The sequence below is a fragment of the Natator depressus genome, chromosome 5 (assembly GCF_965152275.1).
Source record: "Natator depressus isolate rNatDep1 chromosome 5, rNatDep2.hap1, whole genome shotgun sequence".
Taxonomy (NCBI): Eukaryota; Metazoa; Chordata; order Testudines; family Cheloniidae; genus Natator; species Natator depressus.
Window position 1 is genome coordinate 127,587,342 of NC_134238.1, and position 23,935 is coordinate 127,611,276.

A 23,935-nucleotide genomic window follows, 5' to 3' on the forward strand; every position below is an offset into this window, starting at 1 on the left:
AGCCCAGTGAGGCTTACATCTTGCCAACTTCTCCGAGGAAGCTCATAGTAGGAAGGTGATATGGAAGGGGGGGGTTCAGCTGTTGTGACCTGCACTGGATGTGCCATGTTTGTCTTTCTTCCACAGGTCTGTACAAAGTGCAAGCTGGTCTCCATATTGGAAGAGAAGATTGAAGGTCTGGAGCAACAGATAACGACCCTGCGTTGCATACGAGAATCTGAGGATTTTCTGGACAAATGTCAGGATATGCTTCTACAGGCGCAAAGCTCTAAAGATTTAGAGCAGGTTGCACAGCGGAGCCAAGAGGCCAGTGAAGAAGCTTGGCAACATGTGACCTCCAGAAGAAGAAGGGGGAATGTCCGAGTTCCAGCAACGCAGACACAGGTAACTAACCGCTTTCATGTTCTCTCCACAGGTACCATTGTGGAGAGTGGACCAGACGATACATCTGGGGGGAGAAAGCAGAAGGAGACTCCGCTGGTTGGAAGGCATGAGATGCGATGTCCTGAGGTTGGGGGTTCCACGACCGCCACTCCCAAGAGAAGGAGGCGGGTGGTGGTGGTCGGGGACTCTCTCCTCCGGGGGACTGAGTCATCTATCTGCCGCCCTGACCGGGAAAACCGAGAAGTCTGCTGCTTGCCAGGGGCTAAGATTCGCGATGTGACGGAGAGACTGCCGAGACTCATCAAGCCCTCGGATCACTACCCCTTCCTGCTTCTCCACGTGGGCACCAATGATACTGCCAAGAATGACCTTGAGCGGATCACTGCTGACTACGTGGCTCTGGGAAGAAGGATAAAGGAGTTTGAGGCGCAAGTGGTGTTCTCGTCCATCCTCCCCGTGGAAGGAAAAGGCCAGGGCAGGGACCGTCGAATCGTGGAAGTCAACGAATGGCTACGCAGGTGGTGTCGGAGAGAAGGCTTTGGATTCTTTGACCATGGGATGGTGTTCCATGAAGGAGGAGTGCTGGGCAGAGACGGGCTCCATCTTACGAAGAGAGGGAAGAGCATCTTTGCGAGCAGGCTGGCTAACCTAGTAAGGAGGGCTTTAAACTAGGTTCACCGGGGGAAGGAGACCAAAGCCCTGAGGTAAGTGGGAAAACGGGATACCGGGAGGAAGGACAGGCAGGAACGTCTGTGAGGGGAGGGCTCCTGCCTCATACTGAGAATGAGGGGCGATCAGCAGGTTCTCTCAAGTGCTTATATACGAATGCACAAAGCCTTGGAAACAAGCAGGGAGAACTGGAGGTCCTGGTGATGTCAGGGAATTATGACGTGATTGGAATAACAGAGACTTGGTGGGATAACTCACATGACTGGAGTACTGTCATGGATGGTTATAAACTGTTCAGGAAGGACAGGCAGGGCAGAAAAGGTGGGGGAGTAGCACTGTATGTAAGGGAGCAGTATGACTGCTCAGAGCTCCGGTACGAAACTGCAGAAAAACCTGAGTGTCTCTGGATTAAGTTTAGAAGTGTGAGCAACAAGAGTGATGTAGTGGTGGGAGTCTGCTATAGACCACCGGATCAGGGGGATGAGGTGGATGAGGCTTTCTTCCGGCAACTCGCAGAAGCTACTAGATCGCACGCCCTGGTTATCATGGGTGACTTTAATTTTCCTGATATTTGCTGGGAGAGCAATACAGCGGTGCATAGACAATCCAGGAAGTTTTTGGAAAGCGTAGGGGACAATTTCCTGGTGCAAGTGCTAGACGAGCCAACTAGGGGGGGAGCTTTTCTTGACCTCCTGCTCACAAACAGGGAAGAATTAGTGGGGGAAGCAAAAGTGGATGGGAATCTGGGAGGCAGTGACCATGAGATGGTCGAGTTCAGGATCCTGACACAGGAAAGAAAGGTAAACAGCAGGATACGGACCCTGGACTTCAGGAAAGCAGACTTTGATTCCCTCAGGGAGCAGATGGGTAAGATCCCCTGGGGGACTAACATGAAGGGGAAAGGAGTCCAGGAGAGCTGGCTGTATTTCAAGGAATCCCTGTTGAGGTTACAGGGACAAACCATCCCGATGAGTCGAAAGAATAGTAAATATGGCAGGCGACCAGCTTGGCTTAATGGTGAAATCCTAGCGGATCTTAAACATAAAAAAGAAGCTTACAAGAAGTGGAAGGTTGGACATATGACCAGGGAAGAGTATAAAAATATTGCTCGGGCATGTAGGAATGAAATCAGGAGGGCCAAATCGCACCTGGAGCTGCAGCTAGCAAGAGATGTCAAGAGTAACAAGAAGGGTTTCTTCAGGTATGTTGGCAACAAGAAGAAAGCCAAGGAAAGTGTGGGCCCCTTACTGAATGAGGGAGGCAACCTAGTGACAGAGGATGTGGAAAAAGCTAATGTGCTCAATGCTTTTTTTGCCTCTGTCTTCACGAACAAGGACAGCTCCCAGACTGCTGCGCTGGGCATCGCAACATGGGGAGTAGATGGCCAGCCCTCTGTGGAGAAAGAGGTGGTTAGGGACTATTTAGAAAAGCTGGACGTGCACAAGTCCATGGGGCCGGACGAGTTGCATCCAAGAGTGCTAAAGGAATTGGCAGATGTGATTGCAGAGCCATTGGCCATTATCTTTGAAAACTCGTGGCGAACGGGGGAAGTCCCAGATGACTGGAAAAAGGCTAATGTAGTGCCAATCTTTAAAAAAGGGAAGAAGGAGGATCCTGGGAACTACAGGCCGGTCAGCCTCACCTCAGTCCCCGGAAAAATCATGGAGCAGGTCCTCAAGGAATCAATCCTGAAGCACTTGCATGAGAGGAAAGTGATCAGGAACAGTCAGCATGGATTCACCAAGGGAAGGTCATGCCTGACTAATCTAATCGCCTTCTATGATGAGATTACTGATTCTGTGGATGAAGGGAAAGCAGTGGATGTATTGTTTCTTGACTTTAGCAAAGCTTTTGACACGGTCTCCCACAGTATTCTTGTCAGCAAGTTAAAGAAGTATGGGCTGGATGAATGTACTATAAGGTGGGTAGAAAGTTGGCTAGATTGTCGGGCTCAACGGGTAGTGATCAATGGCTCCATGTCTAGTTGGCAGCCGGGGTCAAGTGGAGTGCCCCAGGGGTCGGTCCTGGGGCCGGTTTTGTTCAATATCTTCATAAATGATCTGGAGGATGGTGTGGATTGCACTCTTAGCAAATTTGCGGATGATACTAAACTGGGAGGAGTGGTAGATACGTTGGAGGGCAGAGATAGGATACAGAGGAACCTGGACAAATTGGAGAATTGGGCCAAAAGAAACCTGATGAGGTTCAATAAGGATAAATGCAGGGTCCTGCACTTAGGACGGAAGAACCCAATGCACCGCTACAGACTAGGGACCGAATGGCCAGGCAGCAGTTCTGCGGAAAAGGACCTAGGGGTTACAGTGGACGAGAAGCTGGATATGAGTCAGCAGTGTGCACTTGTTGCCAAGAAGGCCAATGGCATTTTGGGATGTATAAGTAGGGGCATAGCGAGCAGATCGAGGGACGTGATCGTTCCCCTCTATTCGACATTGGTGAGGCCTCATCTGGAGTACTGTGTCCAGTTTTGGGCCCCACACTACAAGAAGGATGTGGAGAAATTGGAGAGAGTCCAGCAAAGGGCAACAAAAATGATTAGGGGTCTGGAACACATGACTTATGAGGAGAGGCTGAGGGAACTGGGATTGTTTAGTCTGCAGAAGAGAAGAATGAGGGGGGATTTGATAGCTGCTTTCAACTACCTGAGAGGTGGTTCCAAAGAGGATGGTTCTAGACTATTCTCAGTGGTAGAAGATGACAGGACAAGGAGTAATGGTTTCAAGTTGCAGTGGGGGAGGTTTAGGTTGGATATTAGGAAAAACTTTTTCACTAGGAGGGTGGTGAAACACTGGAATGCGTTACCTAGGGAGGTGGTAGAATCTCCTTCCTTAGAAGTTTTTAAGGTCAGGCTTGACAAAGCCCTGGCTGGGATGATTTAATTGGGGATTGGTCCTGCTTTGAGCAGGGGGTTGGACTAGATGACCTCCTGAGGTCCCTTCCAACCCTGATATTCTATGATTCTATGCTCACACCTCTGCCAATCAGGCACAACATCATTAGCCCAGGAGGTGGTTCCTTGTTCCATTACTGGGCTGCAAAAGCACCATCTAGTGGCTTAGCCCATCCTGGCCTTAGAGAGCAATCATAGCATAGAAAGGGACTGGCCAAGTCAGGAAAGTGAATCCTGTGGGTGGAGTCTGAGCATCTGACTGGGCTGATGGACGGAAACATGCCTGTTTGTCAGCTCTTACAAAAGAGGAGCCAGTGACCCCAGAAAACACCCTGACCCTCTCCTCTAGGGCTGGAGAGCAAATCATCCTATTCTCCTTCCTGCCTAGGCTAGAGAGGTGGTTGTCCTGCTCCCATTCTCCCACCATATCTCCCCACATCCATTGCCTGTTCCCTGCATTTTCCTCATTAGTCTCCCCCCTGAATCATTCACCCAGAGATGCTACATCAGCTCAGCCACCCTGCTGGACTAGAGCACTGCAGACATCGCAGAGAGGCCATGGCACTTCCCTGCCTGAAGGAAGACTGACAGATCTCTAACTGCAGCCAACTGTGTGGTGAAGGGAGGAGGGGATGACAGCAGCTACAATGGATGACAGCCCCATCTCAGTTTCCACAGCTGCTCCCAGGAAGGTGGTTGCCATTTAGGACAACTTACTGCTTGTTTTACAGAGGCTTTATTTAAGTTTTGTGCCACAAGAAGATGACAAAACCCCACCAGTGAAAAATATCCCTTAACTGATCAAGGGGGAAATGCATGGCAACCAAAGAGGTCACCTCCTGACTTCCAAACAAGCAACCAGACACAAAAATAAGACATGCTTTGAAATTAATGATTTACCTGAAAAACAGCTCCCTGAGCCAGAGCCCTAACACCACAACCTCACTACTGCCATGGGAGACTGGTGCTTTTATACAGTCTTGCTAGCCCAACATTCCTGCTTGGAGTGTGACTGGAAGAGCTCTCAGCCAATCAGACAGCAAGTGAGACAGCCTGTGCTCAGGAGTTAGCTGATGACCAGGTTTCCTTTGAGTGGCAGTTTCCTCGCCCAATCAGAATTCACCTCAATCACAACGCTGGTTGGCTGAGGTTGGCAGCCACAGTGAGGCCTCATCTCCTGAGTGCAGTGTCTCCACTTGCAATCTGATTGGCTGAGAGTGCTCTCAATCATAGCTGCTTGCCAAGCCTGCCGTGCCCAGCCTGAGTGGCGGGCTGGACAGGCTGCACTGAGAGCACTGTAGGGCAGTGCCCCCAGCCTGGCTCCTGGGCTCCGCTGAGTGGTGCAGGTCAAGCAGGGTTCAGCCTGTTTGTGTGAATTCCCACATAGAGAGCCCTGCCCAGGCTGCTGCTGCACTGTGCTGGCCTCTGCCTTCTTCAGACGTGGCCAGGCTCCGAGGCCTGCCCCGACCCTCAGCCTGCCCATGGCCATAGACTTGGACAAATAGGCAGAGCACCCGCCCTGAAGGCAGGGATGAGTAGCTAGAGCCCCTCCTGCCTTCTCCCAAATAAGGAGCAGCAGGCCGAATCCCTGTAGCCAGAACCCTGGGACTAGAGCTCTCCCAGCCAGGGAGCAGAGCAGCCCCAGCAAGGCACCTAGCTAGGCTGGCTGCTTCCTGCCACATCCCACCTCCAGCCCAGGGCTGACAGCACCAGGGGCCAGCACGCCAACTACAGCCCTCCACCCACCTAGGACAAGGAGCCACCAGAGTTAGCTGGCCACCCGCGGTGGGAGGTGTCAGAGCCAGCCGGCAGCAATGCAGTTCATCAGGACCAGGGTTGGCTGGGGAACCATAAGTATTTTCCAAGACAAATTGGAAAAGAATTCCTATTTTTAAATTGCCCTGGTTTTCTATTGAGAAGAACATTTTTCATTGTTGATCATATTTCAGTACAGAGCTTTTCAGAAAACCGAGTTTCCGCCCTGTGGGAAATTGTGATATTTCAGCATTTAGAATCATAGAATCATAGAATATCAGGGTTGGAAGGGACCCCAGAAGGTCATCTAGTCCAACCCCCTGCTCGAAGCAGGACCAATTCCCAGTTAAATCATCCCAGCCAGGGCTTTGTCAAGCCTGACCTTAAAAACCTCTAAGGAAGGAGATTCTACCACCTCCCTAGGTAACGCATTCCAGTGTTTCACCACCCTCTTAGTGAAAAAGTTTTTCCTAATATCCAACACTGCCTTCTGTGTCATGGGCATCAACATTTTCCTCTGAAAATTTTGATTTTTGACAAACCCAGTGTTTCTTCAGGCAAATATTTTAGGTGAAAAATTTCAACCAGCTCTAATATACACATATATCTATACACATGCTCACCCGTGTAATGTGTATGTCTACCTGTTAACTTACACATGTTCACACATGTTATGCGCGTGTATCTACATGCTGTCTTCCGCGTTGCCGCCTTCTTGAAGTTACTGCTCTTGCTTTATGCCATCATTATACTTTTGCAGTTGAAAAAAGAAGACTCCTACTGTCCTTAAAACAGATGAAGCTGCCTGTGGTTTCCAGGGTGTCTGTCTAAAAAGAGCACAAAGTTAAATATTTAATGCGGGGAAACTTCACACGGACCTGGGGGAAGCTACACTGCCGCCCTTTATCCGGATGGTTTTGTGCAAGCGTAATTAGTGATGACAAATGTAACAACTGATTTTTGAAAAGAAAAGCACAGCATGGCTGACATGCCAGGACCACAGCACATGATGTTATACCATGAGACGCTACAAATTACAATTATTTAAAGGATGGATAGTCCATTGTAAGAAGCTGACATTTTCATTCTCTTTATTGTCATAGGAGCAGGCTGTGTTTGGTTTTTATAAGGTAACCGCCCTCTGAATCCCAGCTGCATCAGAACCTTTGATCAACATCCTTTTCACAACACACCCCTGGGCTGTGACATAAAAAGTCTACAGCCTTGATTCTCGTTTAATGGTAAGGCCCTTTCCTACCTCTCTGACAGTGCAATGAGGCCTTGGAGCATGGTACATCACTTACAGTGTCAGCATGGCATATACAGGCTTTAGTATAACTGAGAATTGGGGAACATGGCTCCCAAAACAACCGTATAGAGCTTCGTCCTGCACGATAGTGAATTCCCTCAACTCCCATTCACTTCACTGCAAAGGGTCTGCGCCAAAGCCTATTGAGTCAGTGGGAATTGTTTGGACCATGCCCAGAGAGAGGGAGCCCTGACTTACCAAATGTGATCCGTGGAGATGCTGGGTTGGACCCTCCGCTGAGGTAAATGGTAACTTCAGTGGGGCCACTAGGAAAAACTGCAGAGAGCCATTCTCAGTGTGAGAGTTTTAGCGATTGTGTGAAACTCCAGGATGCTGCTTTGTGGGCTTCAGTGCCATCTGCTAGCACCGGCTCTGTGAAGAAGCGATTTCATGACATGGAACACGCTAGTAACTACTGCTCCCAGTTACGCCAGCAGCCAATCTGGCTCCAGTGTGGACTTGCCCAGGATTCAGATAGAAGGCGGGATAAGCATAGCATCAATGCCAAGATTCATTACCCTGCCCTCCTCGCAAGGCTGTGTGCCAGGATTCACTCTCTGACACTGGGAGCCAGGCAGCACTGAAATCTTTCCTTCTTCCTTTCCCTGGCTTGCACTTGTTATTCTGCGCATGACAGACAACAATTGGAAAGAAAACAAAAGAGTTTAAGTTCTCTCTGTTACTCTCCCAGCAAAGCAGCACGTCCACCCCCAACTTCAAAGGTGGGGTTTAGTGATCATGAGCACAATGCCACGCTTCACAGTGATCAAAGCGATCCGCACCCAGGCACTATAAAGGAGATGTAGCTCTGATTACGTTCTTTCAGAAAGGGTTATGATAAACAGAGCTGGAGAAAGGGTGAGAGCTGGGCAAATATATGAGGGCACACAGCTGAGTTATCCCTTTATACCAAAACCAATTCTCATCTCCTATCCAACTGTACCTTTGATCCATTCAATCACACAGTGCTGTCATTTCTAACTTCAATTTGACATTGCAAACGCTGAACAAAAAAGCTACAGTAAAGCACATCTCGCTCTCAATTCCTTTTTATGATTGTGGATAGGTAATTATTTGTTTTGGTTTTATTGATGAATTTATATTTGGATAGTGTTGTGCTGATTTTCGTTTATTCAAAGGTCCATTTACAATCATCATGCTGGCAATGTAAATAGGCCTTAAAGTGGGTGTGGCTGGCATGACAGAAAGGGGCCTTAGTAGGATGAGATTCAGGCCCTGTCCATTCTAATGTATGGAAAGGTATGAATGAGAAATGACTGTCTAAATGGGTGAATGCAGTGGTTATAGAATCACAGATAAGTGGCCACTCATCCAACTTAATGTATAACACAGGCCACAGAATTTCACCAAGTGATTCCGGCATTAAGCCCATAACTTCTGGTTGATTCTTGATTATAAGACTTCAAGTGATGGAAGAATCTACCACATCCTTGGATAATTGTTCCAATGGTTAATTACATCATTGTTACAAATTTGCACTTTATTTCCAACTTGACTTTATTTAGATTCAGCTTCCAGGCACTTGATCTTGCAGTCTTTGCTAGATTAATAAACGGTCTACCATCAGAAATCTTCTCCCCACGTAGGTATGTATAGACTGTGATCAAGTCACCTTTTCACTTTCTCTTGTATAAACTGAAGAGACTGAGCTTCTTAAGGCTTTCACTGAAAAACTTGACTCATTCATGCAAAAGATGTAAACAGTAAGGGACTTCATGAGATTAGAATAAAAATAAATGAGACTTGGAGTAGAGAAATGGAGTCTAATACATTTACTGGGATAAGTAATTTGATTAAAACAAAGCATCAAGAAATTTAGGAGTGTGAGTGGACAGGAAATTAGACAAGAGTTTGCCATGTGACAGGACAGCAAAAAAGGTGAATACAGTGTAAAAATAATAATATCTAGCTCTTATACACTAAAGTGCTTTTCATCCATAGATTTCAAAGTACTTTACAGAAGAGGTCAGTGTTGTTATCCCCATTTTACAGATGGGGAAACTGAGGCATGGAGCAGTTGAAATGATTTGCTCACTGTCACCCAGCAGGCCAGTGTCAGGGGCAGGAATAGCACTCAGGGATCCTGAGTCCCAGCCCATGCTTTAGCCATTAGGAACAACATAATTAGGGCCCTACCAAATTCGCGGCCATGAAAAACATGTCACGGACTGTGAAATTTGTTTTTTGTGTGTACTTTTATCCTATACTATGCAGATTTCATGAGGGAAACCAGCGTTTTCCAAACTGGGGGTTCTAACCCAAATAAGGAGGTGGGGGAGTCACAAGGTTATTGTAGGGGGGGTCACAGTATGGCCACCCTTACTTCTGCGCTGCCTTCAGAGCTGGGTGGCTGGAGAGCGGTGGCTGCTGGCCGGGCGCCCAGCTCTGAAGGCAGTGCCGCCACATCCGTGCAGAAGTAAGGATGGCATGGTATGGTATTGCCACCCTTACTTTTGCGCTGCTGCCTTCAGAGCTGGGCCCTTGGCCAGCAACCACCACTCTCCGACCACCCAGCTCTGAAGGCAGCAGTGCTGAAGTAAGGGTGGCAATACCATACCATGCCATCCTTACTTCTGCATGGCTGCTGGCGGCAGCTCTGCCTTCAGAACTGGGTGCCCGGCTGGCAGCCAACCTTCCTACAATAACCTTTTGACTGCCCCACAGTCCTCTTGGGTCAGGACCCCTACAATTACAACACCATGACATTTCAGATTTAAATAGATGAAATCATGAAATTTACGATTTTAAAAGTCCTATGACCATGAAATTGACCGTGATTTTGGTAGGGTCCTGAACATAATAGAACAAGAAAGCAGGGGAAGACAACATGATTTAGTGGATTGCATGACATCCTGGGCATGAAGAGACTAGGTTTATATTCCCAGCTTTGCCGTTGACCTGCTGAATGATCTTAGGGAAGTCATTTCCCCTTTGTTCCTCTCCCCAGCCTTTGTCTCTCTTGTCAATTGAGACTGCAAGTTCTTTGGGCAGGACCTGTCTCTCAGGGCTGGTCTATGCTAGAAAATTAGATTGATCCACCTATGTCACTCAGAGGTGAAAAAAATCCACACCCCAGAGCCACGTAGTTAAGCTGACCTAAGTCCCTATGTAGACAGTGCTAGGTCAATGGAAGAATTCGTCTGTCAACCTAGCTACTGCATCTCAGGGAGGTGTATTTACTACAGCGACGGGAGAGCCCCTTTCATTGCTGTAGCGTCTACAGTTACGCGCTACAGTGGCACAGCTGCATGTCCACTGCAGCATTTTAAGTGTAGGCATAGCCTTACTCTCTGTGTGTACGGCACATAGCCTTAATCTCGGTGAAGGCGTGTGTGTGTGTGTACGGCACATAGCCTTAATCTCAGTGAAGGCCTCGAGGCGGTACTGTAACACAAATAATAGTAAGTTGTCTCCATCTAGACAGTGCTGGTAGAATCACACTTATCTGATTCCCATGAGTTCTTGGCACCTTGTTACCAAGGCGATAGAAACAAACGGGAGTTCAGAGAAGAGCAACCAAAATGAGCAGAGGGGCTGGAAATGCTGCATTATACAGAGAGGCTAAAAGAGTCAAGAACATCTAGCTTGGCAGCAATCCTGCTTTGGCAGGGAGATGGTCCAGGCTGCATTTATTTTCTATTTGCTGCTTGCCTGAAACAGCACCAGGGCTTCCCCAGCTGGTTTCACATCTGTCACATCACACGAAGTGCTCCCAGCCCTGTGAGGTGGATTAGGGCTTAGAGTCCAACAAGGAAAATCAGCAAGGCTCTTTGGATACAGATAGGGAATGCAGACTCAGACAAAACTTGGGATGGCTCTGGGAGGAAGGCAGTTCTGTTTAGAGGGGTGGAGACTTGGCTTAAAGGTTGAAAGGGTGATACCAAGAAAGGATGGGGTGGGGGAAAAGATTTTTGGGTGGGCAGGTGATTAATTACTCCAGATCCTTGGCTGGATTTTCAACGGGGTAAATGAGAGTAGTGCCACTGGCTTCAGTGGAGCCAGAGTGATTTATTCCAGCTGAGGATCTGGCCCCCAGACTTCAATGGAGTATGCTGATTTGTACCAGCTGCTGATCTGGCCCCACAGTCTCACTCTTGTGAGATGGTTTCATCTGAGTAACAGACTCATTTTGATTTGTGTGTGTGTTCACTGTTGCTTATGGGGGTGGGGGAGTGTCGGGGGAAGCTGTGTTCAACCCACCAGTGCTACCTAATTAATACCAACCTCCAAGCTTTGTTAAAAATAAAGGGCTGGGTGCATTGTTCAAAAGCTCCTGAGACACGTGGAGCCTGAGGGCTTGTCTACACTACAAAATTAAGTCAACTTTATCTAATTCGACCTCGAGCTTCCGAATTAAGTCGATTGTGCGTGGCCACACCATGCTCATTGTCTCCATGGAGTGCATCCTCACTAGCAGTGCCTGCAGGGATGCACAAAGCAGTGCCTCGTGGGTAGCTATCCCAAGTGCAACTTGCTGCAGTGTGTTCTGGTAAGTTTGTGCAATGTGTCATGGGACAAAAACATTGTTGCAGGGGAGAATGGGAACATTGTGTCGGCATCCCATGATGCACTGTGCTCAATGGCAAACAACCCAGTGGTTTTCATGCCTTAAAACCGCCCTGCGTACGCCATAATCCCAGAAGCATGGAGCCTGCTCAGCTGTGCACTCTTGCTGTAAGCATCTCAAACACCTTGTGCCTTCTCCTGTAGTATTTCCAGAGCTGAAGTAGGGGCCGCCACGCAGGACATAGTGATGTCCTGCAAGCAGCCCTGCGGCAAGCAATTGAAAAAACAATCCACATTTGCTCCTGGCAGTCACAGAGCAGCTGCACTCTGTTGAGCACCGTTTCTGGTCCCATGAAAGAAGCACTACCTGGTGGGCCCGCATTGTTTTGCAGGTATGGGATGACAAGCAGTGGCTGCAGAACTTTCGAATGCGGAAGCCGCCTTCCAGGAACTTTGTGCAGAGCTTTCCCTTGCCCTGCAGTTCAGCATCACAAAAATGAGAGCTGCTCTGACAGTGGAGAAGCGAGTGGCAGTCGCTATTTGGAAGCTTGCAATGCCAGATAGTTACTGGTCAGTGGGGAATCAATTTGGAGGAGTTTCAGAGTAGCAGCCGTGTTAGTCTGTATCCGCAAAATGAAAAGGCGGACTTGTGGCACCTTAGAGACTAACAAATTTATTAGAGCATAAGCTTTTGTGAGCTACAGCTCACTTCATCGGATGCATTCAGTGGAAAATACAGTGGAGAGATTTATATACACAAAGAACATGAAACAATGGGTGTTATCTTACACACTGTAAGGAGAGTGATCACTTAAGATGAGCTAATACCAGCAGGAGAGCATGGGGAGAGGGGGAAGAAAACCTTTTGTAGTGATAATCAAGGTGGGCCATTTCCAGCAGTTGACAAGAACGTCTGAGGAACAGAGCGGGGGGGGGAGGGGCACCATGGGGGAATAAACATGGGGAAATAGTTTTACTTTGTGTAATGACTCATCCACTCCCAGTCTTTATTCACGCCTAAATTAATTGTATCAAGTTTGCAAATTAATTCCAATTCAGCAGTCTCTCGTTGGAGTCTGTTTTGGAAGTTTTTTTGTTGAAGAATTGCAACTTTTAGGTTTGTAATCGAGTGAGCAAAGAGATTGAAGTGTTCTCCGACTGGTTTTTGAATGTTATAATCCTTGACGTCTGATTTGTGTCCATTTATTCTTTTATGTAGAGACTGTCCAGTTTGGCCAATGTACATGGCAGAGGGGCATTGCTGGCACATGATGGCATATATCACATTGGTAGATGTGCAGGTGAACGAGCCTCTGATAGTGTGGCTGATGTGATTAGGCCCTATGATGGTGTCCCCTGAATAGATATGTGGACACAGTTGGCAACGGGCTTTGTTGCAAGGATAGGTTCCTGGGTTAGTGGTTCTGTTGTGTGGTGTGTGGTTGCTGGTGAGTATTTGCTTCAGGTTGGGGGGCTGTCTGTAAGCAAGGACTGGCCTGTCTCCCAAGATCTGTGAGAGTGATGGGTCGTCCTTCAGGATAGGTTGTAGATCCTTGATGATGCGTTGGAGAGGTTTTAGTTGGGGGCTGAAGGTGATGGCTAGTGGCGTTCTGTTATTTTCTTTGTTGGGCCTGTCCTGTAATAGGTAACTTCTAGGTCCCCCCACTGTATTTTCCACTGAATGTATCCGATGAAGTGAGCTGTAGCTCACGAAAGCTTATGCTCAAATAAATTTGTTAGTCTCTAAGGTGCCACAAGTACTCCTTTTAATTTGGAGGAGCTGCTGTGCTCCAAGTGTGCCGGGCCACTAATTGGCTTATGCTATGAAGGGTAGTGAATCTGGGAAATGTGCAGGACATAGTGGATGGCTTTGCTGCAATGGAGTTCCCTAATTGCGGTGGGGCGATAGATGACATGTATATCCCCATCTTGGCACCAGACCACCTTGCCAAAGAGTACATGAACTGAAAGGAATAATTTTCAATGGTGTTGCAAGTGCTGGTGGATCATGGGGCATTTCATCAACATCAACATAGGATGGTTGGGAAAGGTTCATGACACATGCATCTTTAGGAACTTAGGTCTGTTCAAAAAGCTGCGATTCGGGGCTTTCTTTCCAGACCCCAAAATTAACATTGATGACATTGAGATGCCTATAGTTATCCTGGGGGATCCAGCCTACCCCTTGGTCCCATGGCTCATGAAGCCATACACTGGCCATCTGGACAGCAGTAAGAAACGGTTCAGCTATAGGCTCAACAAGTGCAGAATGGTGGTTGAATGTGCCTTTGGTCATTTAAAAGGGCGCTGGAGAAGTTTACTAACAAGGTTGGACCTTAGTGAAGAGAACATCCCCATGGTTATAGCTGCCTGCTGTGTGCTCCATAATATCTGTGAAAAAAGAGGCAAAATCTTCCACAGGGGTGGGCAGTTGAGGCAGATCACATGGCAGCCATTTTTGAGCAGACAGACACCAGGGCAATAAGAAGAGCACAGTAAGCGGCGCTACATATCCGCAAGGCTTTGAAAAGCCATTTCAGTTATGAGTCATAGTAATGTGAGCTGCTTGTCTGCACTGTGCTTTCCCAAACCTTCATCTGCCTTGTATCACTGTCTCTGTAAAGCCAACCCCCTGCTCAAGCCCACTGCTTCTACTCAATAAAGAACATTTATCTCTCAAATCCATTTACTTTATTTAACAAACATAAGTAAAGAGGGAGAACAGAAAAAAAAAAGGTAACCTTGGGGAAAAGGGGTTGTAAAGTTGGAACGGGAGAAACATTTTCAGCTGTGTAACATAACACCGCATTCTGGACCATCAAAGGTCTGTGAATGAGTGCATTCTGTTCCTTGTACCCTCCCCACCCTGATTTAAGTGAAAGGGATATTGGACTTTTCACCCACACCTCATGGAAAGCTTGTGGGAGGGTGATTCTGTGCCAGGTGATGCTGGCTGGCTGACCACCAGAGGCTGCAGAGGGACTCTACCCTCCTGCTTCTGTTCCTGCAGTTCAACCAGATGCCTCAACATGTCTGCTTGGTTCCTCATAATCCGAAGCATCTCATCCTGCACCGCATGCTCTTGCTCATTGGAAGCTTTCCTGCTCTCCATGCCCATGTCTAAAGTGAAATCCTCCACGCTGTCACCTCTGTGTCAGCTGTCCTGGAGGCGTTCATTATCTCGGTGAACATGTCCTCCCGCGTTCTCTTTCTCCTCCTTCTAATCACCAAAAGTCTGCTTTCAGATGTTGAGGACTCGCCAAAGGAAACCTTTCCAGCTGTCAGTCATAGGAAAAAATAAAGGAGCCATTGTACATGAATAAAATGTTTTCATAGCAAGGCCATTTTCATTAAAAAAAAAAGAAACCCTTATTACAGTGGGTGCAAGCCATAACATAATCAGAATCCGTAACTCTTCCCTGTGCTGTTTTCTTACTCCAGCCATGGTGAGTAGCGCCCCCCCCACCCCGCCTTGGCTCATGGGTGACCGCACTTTTAATTAAGTTTATGGCAGGCTCATGTTGGGAGAAGAGGTAGCTAGCCGAACAATGGCCCTTCCCCATAGCACCACAGGAAGCTGTTTACGAATGGGGCGAGGGAGGGAACGTTTTCACTCCCAAATTGCGGACTCTCTCATGTGGGGCTCCAGTCCCCTATCAGCCACTTTAAACTACTTGCCGACCCAGGCCGAGCACAGTAAAGGCACATTAGCAATCTGGAATGTGAGGGGGTGGGTCTACATGCCCTTTTTTTCCGTGTAAGAGCACTTTTAATGAGCACTTCCCACATTTCCCCTCAGCAAGCCTATGCGATATCAGTCTCCTGAGGGTAACAGAGGCAGAAAGGAAGGAGATGCTGCAAACGTCTGGGTGTAGACCGGGTCCTTACGCTGCTATGCTGTGTAGCGCAATGATGCCAGCAGAATTAATTTAGGAGTTGCGCAGAAAAGTGTCCTACCATGGTGGAAGAAATAAGACTGCCCTGCCCAGAAACCTTCTGCAAAGGATTACAGAGTACCTCCATGAGAGGTTCCTAGAGAGATCCATGGAGGAGTCCCGGACTATCCCAGTCCACATAAACAGTCTTTCCCGGGAGCCACCCCCTACGTAGCTGGAGCAGCCTCTTTGCACCTGGCTTTTTCTTCACAGTAAACATGCAATACAACCAAATGTGTGTGCCCACTAAAGTTTAACTGGACTTTGATTGTAACTGTATACTCACCAGGGGTGCCTTCCCTGGCATCACGGTCAGCCACCATGATGTCCAGCGACCCACAGGGCTCCAGGGTTAAAAATATTTCCTGGTTCTCAGGGAAAATGGATCCACCGCTCGCCTATCTCTCATTCTCCTCCTCCTCTTCTTCCTCATCCACCATATCGTCCTCCTTGTTGTCCCTAGACTCACACACCTGTGAGGTATCCACGTTGCTTGTGGGGATGTTGGTAGGGTCACCCCCGATAATCGCATGCAGCTTGTTGTAGAACCAGCATGTGTGGGGTTCAGCACCAGAATGACTGTTCGCCTTTGTTGCCTTACTTGGCGAAGTTCTTTTATTTTCACAGGGCACTGCTGTTTGTCCCTCGTGTAGCCCTTCTCCCCCATTCCACAAGCGATCTTTGCATAGATGTCAGCGTTTCTTCTGCTGGATCGGAGCTCTGCCTCCAAAGACTCTTCTCCCCACACAGCGATGAGATCCACCACCTCCTGTGCAGACCAGACTGGAGCGCGTTTGGGGCATATAGTCTCCATGATTAGCTGTGCTCAAGCTGGCATGCTCCCAATGCTGATCAAACAGGAAATGGGAAATCAAAAATTCCCGGGGCTTTAGCAGGGGAGGGGCTGTTTCCTGTGTACCTGGCTGCAGTGCAGCAGAGGTGAGAAGGATTTCCGGAACGGTCACAGATGAGCGTTGTGGGATTAGGTCCTGCTTTGAGCAGGGGGTTCGACTAGATGACCTCCTGAGGTCCCTTCCAACCCTGATATTCTATGATTCTATGATCTATGATTCTGTGACCTGCACTGGATATGCCATGTTTGTCTTTCTTCCACAGGACAGAAGCGACTTTGTCTGTACAAAGTGCAAGCTGGTCTCCATATTGGAAGAGAAGGTTCAAGGTCTGGAGCAACAGATATCGACCCTGCGTTGCATAAGAGAAACTGAAGATTTCCTGGACAGACCTCAGGATATGCTTTTACAGGCACAATGTTCTGAAGATTCAGAGCAGGCTGCACTGCGGGGACAGGAGGACAGTGAAGAAATTTGGCAGCATGTGACTCCAGAAGAAGAAAGGGGAGCGTCCATGTACCAGCAACACAGATACAGGTACTAATGCGGAGAGTACCTTTCATGTTCTCTCCACAGGTACTAATGCGGAGAGTGGGCTAGATGATACATCTGAGGGAAGGGAACAGAAGGAGACTCCACCGATTGGAAGGCATGAGATGCACTGTCCTAGGGTTGGGGGTTCCACGACCACCGCTCCCAAGAGAAGGAGGTGGGTGGTGGTGGTCAGGGACTCTCTCCTCAGGGGGACTGGGTCATCTATCTGCTGCCCCAACTGGGAAAACCGAGAAGTCTGCTGCTTGCCAGGAGCTAGGATTTACTATGTGATGGAGAGACTGCCGAGACTCATCAAGCCCTCGGATCGCTACCCCTTCCTCCTTCTCCACGTGGGCACCAATGATACTGCCAAGAATGACCTTGAGCAGATCACGGCAGACAACGTGGCTCTGGGAAGAAGGAAAAAGGAGTTTGGGGCACAAGTGGTGTTCTCGTCCATCCCCCCCTTGGAAGAAAAAGGCCTGGGTAGAGACCGTCGAATTGTGGAAGTCAACGAATGGCTACGCAGGTGGTGTCAGAGAGAAGGCTTTGGATTCTTTGACCATGGGATGGTGTTCCAAGAAGGAGGAGTGCTAGGCAGAGACGGGCTCCACCTAACGAAGCGAGGGAAGAGCATCTTCGCAAGCAGGCTGGCTAACCTAGTGAGGAGGGCTTTAAACTAGGTTTACCGGGGGAAGGAGACCAAAGCCCTGAGGTAAGTGGGGAAGTGGGACACTGGGAGGAAGCATGAGCAGGAGCGTGTGAGAGGGGAGGGCTCCTGCCTCATACTGAGAAAGAGGGGCGATCAGCGGATTATCTCAAGTGCCTATAAACAAATGCATGAAGCCTGGGAAACAAGCAGGGAGAACTGGAAGTCCTGGCACAGTCAAGGAATTATGATGTGATTGGAATAACAGAGACTTGGGGGGATAACTCACATGACTGGAGTACGGTCATGGATGGATATAAGCTGTTCAGGAAGGACACGCAGGGCAGAAAAGGTGGGGGAGTTGCATTGTATGTAAGGGAGCAGTATGACTGCTCAGAGCTCAAGTATGAAACTGCAGAAAAACCTGAGAGTCTCTCGATTAAGTTTAGAAGTGTGAGCAACAAGGGTGATGTCGTGGTGGGAGTCTACTATAGACCACCGGACCAGGGGGATGAGGTGGACGAGGCTTTCTTCCGGCAACTCACGAAAGTTACTAGATCACAGGCCCTGGTTCTCATGGGAGACTTCAATCACCCTGATATCTGCTGGGAGAGCAATACAGCGGTGCACAGACAATCCAGGAAGTTTTTGGAAAGTGTAGGGGACAATTTCCTGGTGCAAGTGCTGGCGGAACGAACGAGGGGCAGAGCTCTTCTTGACCTGCTGCTCACAAACCGGGAAGAATTAGTAGGGGAAGCAAAAGTGGATGGGAACCTGGGAGGCAGTGACCATGAGATGGTTGAGTTCAGGATCCTGACACAGGGAAGAAAGGAGATCAGCAGAATACGTACCCTGGACTTCAGAAAAGCAGACTTTGACTCCCTCAGGGAACTGATGGGCAGGATCCCCTGGGAGAATAACATGAGGGGGAAAGGAGTCCAGGAGAGTTGGCTGTATTTTAAAGAATCCTTATTGAGGTTACAGGGACAAACCATCCCAATGTGTAGAAAGAACAGTAAATATGGCAGGTGACCAGCTTGGCTTAACAGTGAAATCCTTGCTGATCTTAAACACAAAAAAGAAGCTCACAAGAAGTGGAAGATTGGACAAATGACCAGGGAAGAGTATAAAAATATTGCTCGGGCATGCAGGAGTGAAATCAGGAAGATCAAATCACACCTGGAGTTGCAGCTAGCAAGAGATGTTAAGAGTAACAAGAAAGGTTTCTTCAGGTATGTTAGCAACAAGAAGAAAGTCAAGGAAAGTGTGGGCCCCTTACTGAATGAGGGAGGCAACCTACTGACAGACGATGTGGAAAAAGCTAATGTACTCAAAGCTTTTTCTCCCTCTGTCTTCACGAACAAGGTCAGCTCCCAGACTACTGCACTGGGCAGCACAGCATGGGGAGGAGGTGACCAGCCCTCTGTGGAGAAAGAAGTCGTTCGGGACTATTTAGAAAAGCTGGACGTGCACAAGTCCATGGGGCCGGATGCACTGCATCCAAGAGTGCTAAAGGAGTTGGCGGATGAGATTGCAGAGCCATTGGCCATTATCTTTGAAAACTCATGCCAATCGGGGGAGGTCCCGGGCGACTGGAAAAAGGCTAACGTAGTGCCCATCTTTAAAAAAGGGAAGGAGGAGGATCCTGGGAACTACAGGCCAGTTAGCCTCACCTCAGTCCCTGGAAAAATCATGGAGCAGGTCCTCAAGGAATCAATTCTGAAGCACTTAGAGGAGAGGAAAGTGATCAGGAACAGTCAGCATGGATTCACCAAGGGCAAGTCATGCCTGACTAATCTAATTGCCTTCTATGATGAGATAACTGGCTCTGTGGATGAGGGGAAAGCGGTGGACGTGTTGTTCCTTGACTTTAGCAAAGCTTTTGACACTGTCTCTCACAGTATTCTTGCCAGCAAGTTAAAGAAGTATGGGTTGGATGAATGGACTATAAAGTGGATAGAAAGTTGGCTAGATTGTTGGGCTCAACGGGTAGCGATCAATGGCTCCATGTCTAGTTGGCAGCCAGTATCAAGTGGAGTGCCCCAAGGGTCGGTCCTGGGCCCAGTTTTGTTCAATATCTTCATAAATGATCTGGAGGATGGTGTGGATTGCTCCCTCAGCAAGTGTGCAGAGGACACTAAACTGGGAGGAGAGGTAGATACGCTGGAGGGTAGGGATAGGATACAGAGGGACCTAGACAAATTAGAGGATTGGGCTGTCAAGGTTCCTCCCCCACTCTGAACTCTAGGGTACAGATGTGGGGACCTGCATGAAAAACCTCCTAAGCTTATCTTTACCAGCTTAGGTCAAAACTTCCCCAAGGTTCAAAATATTCCACCCTTTTGTCTTGGATTGGCCGCTACCACCACCAAACAAATACTGGTTACTGGGGAAGAGCTGTTTGGACACGTCTTTCCCCCCAAAATACTTCCCAAAAACCTTGCACCCTACTTCCTGGACAAGGTTTGGTAAAAAGCCTCACCAATTTGCCTAGGTGACTACAGACCCAGACCCTTGGATCTTAAGAACAATGAACAATCCTCCCAACACTTGCACCCTCCCTTTCCTGGGAAATGTTGGATAAAAAGCCTCACCAATTTGCATAGGTGACCACAGACCCAAACCCCTGGATCTGAGAACAATGAAAAAGCATTCAGTTTTCTTACAAGAAGACTTTTAATAAAAATAGAATTAGAAATAAGAAATCCCCCCTGTAAAATCAGGATGGTAAATACCTTACAGGGTAATTAGATTCAAAACATAGAGAACCCCTCTAGGCAAAAACCTTAAGTTACAAAAAAGATACACAGACAGAAATAGTTATTCTATTCAGCACAATTCTTTTCTCAGCCATTTAAAGAAATCATAATCTAACACATACCTAGCTAGATTACTTACTAAAAGTTCTAAGGCTTCATTCCTGGTCTATCCCCGGCAAAGACAAAATGTAGACAGACACACAAACCCTTTGTTTCTCTCCCTCCTACCAGCTTTTGAAAGTATCTTGTCTCCTCATTGGTCATTTTGGTCAGGTGCCAGCGAGGTTACCTTTAGCTTCTTAACCCTTTACAGGTGAGAGGAGATTTCCTCTGGCCAGGAGGGATTTTAAAGGGGTTTACCCTTCCCTTTCTATTTATGACATGGGCCAAAAGAAATGTGATGAGGTTCAACAAGGACAAGTGCAGAGTCCTGCACTTAGGACGGAAGAATCCCATGCACCGCCACAGACTAGGGACCAAATGGCTCGGCAGCAGTTGTGCAGAAAAGGACCTAGGGGTTACAGTGGACAAGAAGCTGGATATGAGTCAACAGTGTGCCCTTGTTGCCAAGAAGACCAATGGCATTTTGGGATGTATAAGTAGGGGCATTGCCAGCAGATCGAGGGACGTGATCATTCCCCTCTATTCGACATTGGTGAGGCCTCATCTGGAGTACTGTGTCCAGTTTTGGGCCTCACACTACAAGAACGGTGTGGAAAAATTGGAAAGAGTCCAATGGAGGGCAACAAAAATGATTAGGGGACTGGAACACATGACTTATGAGGAGAGGCTGAGGGAACTGGGATTGTTTAGTCTGCGGAAGAGAAGAATGAGGGGGGATTTGATAGTTGCTTTCAACTACCCGAAAGGGGGTTCCAAAGAGGATGGCTCTAGACTGTTCTCAGTGGTAGCAGATGACAGAAGAAGGAGTAATGGTTTCAAGTTGCAGTGGGGGAGGTTTAGGTTGGATATTAGGAAAACCTTTTTCACTAGGAGGGTGGTGAAATACTGGAATGTATTACCTAGGGAGGTGGTGGAATCTCCTTCCTTAGAAGTTTTTAAGGTCAGGCTTGACAAAGCCCTGGCTGGGATGATTTAGTTGGGGATTGGTCCTGCTTTGAGCAGGAGGTTGGACTAGATGATCTCCTGAGGTCCCTTCCAACCCTGATATTCTATGATTCTATGACACCACCTGGAGGCCAAGTAAGTCCAATTACACAACACTGCATCTGCACTAACTTGCAGTCAATCCATGAAAATCGAATTAAGTGCTACGCCTCTCGCAGAGGTGGATTACAGAAGTCAAGATTAGAGGTGATTTAGGTCAGCGTAAAGGACCCATAGTGTAGACACATAGATTAACAGGTCGACTTAAGGCAGCTTCCTTCTACCTAACTTTTTAGTGTGGACCAGGCCTAAGTTGCCCTGACTTTCAATGAACCTTGGGCTCCTAATTTTCTAAGGCCCAGATCTCAGAGGTATTTAGGTGCCTAACTCCCATTGGAATCTAGGCCTGCGTCCCTTTTGAAAATGGGATTTACACTTCAAAGGGATTTTGAAATATTTACTATAGATCCGCACCTGGAGTAAACGGGCCCAGCTCCTTTGACTGCAATGGGATGACGCTCATTGACACCAGCAGTGGATCTGGCACTAATTCTGCCATGCACCATTTGCACTGTTCTTTTTCCAAACTTGTCTGGGGTTTGCTTCCACCCCCACTTTGCTCAAAGCCAGACAATCTATTACAGGTGCATTCACGGGAGAGAGAGGAGTAGTTAGATTTGTAGGTGAAATTAGGGCATAAGGTGGCATTTTAAAATTGTTCTATCTTCTCTCCTCCATGTACCTCTAAATTTTATGTGGAATCCCGACCCTCCGTTTAGAATTCTGGATGTGGTGCAGGAGAAAATCTCAAGGTCAAATGATGTGACCCTCTGAAAAATATTCTTCTCACATTCGTCCTTGGAAATTATCTACTCTGCTCTGAAGGAAATTTTGCTTTTAATATATTTATAAGATCTTTTCATTCCTTCTCCATGTGTGGCCAGGCCTTTTCACAATGGAGAAGGAAGGCCAGGATAAGAAAAGAATGGAAGACGTGTTGTGATCAGCGCAATCAATATGAGGGTTGCAGGATCAATCGATCGAGGTGATCAGATCTTTTCACATGGCTCTTTTGCACTCGCTGCAAGCTAGGTTGCGACTCTGACTTTGTCTGCGCACCAGAGTGCGGGCTACTCAGACCCTGGGTCCAAGCAGAGAGAAGTAAGCGGGGATACCTAGGCCCAAATCCTCAACTCCCTATGATTTTGATGAGACTCAAGCACCTAAATACCTTTGAGGATCTAGCCGTACTTCCTTGGAGCAAGTGGGCAGGGAATGGCTGGAGCCTTGGCTCCATACAGCTTCCCCATCTCTTTCTCCCTGGCTAGAGGAGGTGAGCCATTGTGGAATGGGGCTGTTGCTATTGCAGGACAGCAATCTCTATCCCCAGCCCTGGAAGCACAGAGGAAACCGGAGGAACTGTGACTTAGGGCAGGGGCTCTCAACCTTTTTCTTTCTGAGGCCCCCCCAACATGCTATAAGACCTCCATGGCTCACCTGTGCCGCAACAACTGGTTTTCTGCATATGAAAGCCAGGGCTGGCGTTAGGGGGCAGCAAGCAGGGCCTCAGGCCACAGGGGCCCCAGCAAAGCTAAGTTGCTCAGGCTTTGGCTTCAGCCCCAGGTGGCAGGGCTCAGGGCCCCAGGCTTCAGCCCCATGTGGTGGGGCTTCCGCTTTCTGCCCTGGGCCCCAGCGAGTCTAACGCTGGCCATGCTTGGAGCACCCCGTGAAACCTGCTCGCGGCCCCCTAGGGGGCCCCTGGTTGAGAACCACTGACTTAGGGTGCCTCTCAGACACAGTGCCTTCTGTGGCTATTGCAAGGACATGACACATTACAGTCCGTCCATTGTTTAGGACTGTGCTTAAAGTCAGAGTCTAGCCTAGGGTTTGGAATTGAGAAGGGTGTTGCACATTCCTCCACCTGCTTACCAGGTTTAGAGAACCTAGCCACTGTCTGAGAGGAGACGGAGCAGGTATGATCTCACTGCAAGCACTGTGCTTGTGAGAGCCTTTTGGAATGATCTCTTCTCAATGTATGAAAGTGGTATTTTCCTGCTGTGTGCAGCAACACAAATGATTCCGAATGAATAATATAGCTGAAGGATTTTCCCCTATTTTTCTCTTGGCAAATTGCCCACGAACAGATTGAATGCCTTCCAGGATTTTGCATTCTCTGTGAAGATTTTTTTGCAAATCATTTCAGCAAACACTTCTCACAATTCATACTGTAATGTAGGGAATTAACTCTGTGAACTTGCACCCTGGGCAGCAACCTTTGAATCTGAGATGGTCTGTTCAGCTGTAATCATCACAATGTGTACTGTGTTGGTTAGTTACGTGCCGTAAGCCACCCAGTCAGAGAACAGAACCACCACCACGGGTACAACCAAGAAAAAAAGTGGCAGGGGACCATGGGAGTAATTTTTTTAACCGAAAGCTGGGGAGGATGAGGAGCTGGTTCCACAGAGAAGCTCAATTCCACCATCTGTTGCATTTAGAGCGGGTCGGGTGTGCATGTGTGATTGTATGTGTGTATGCATGCAGAAAG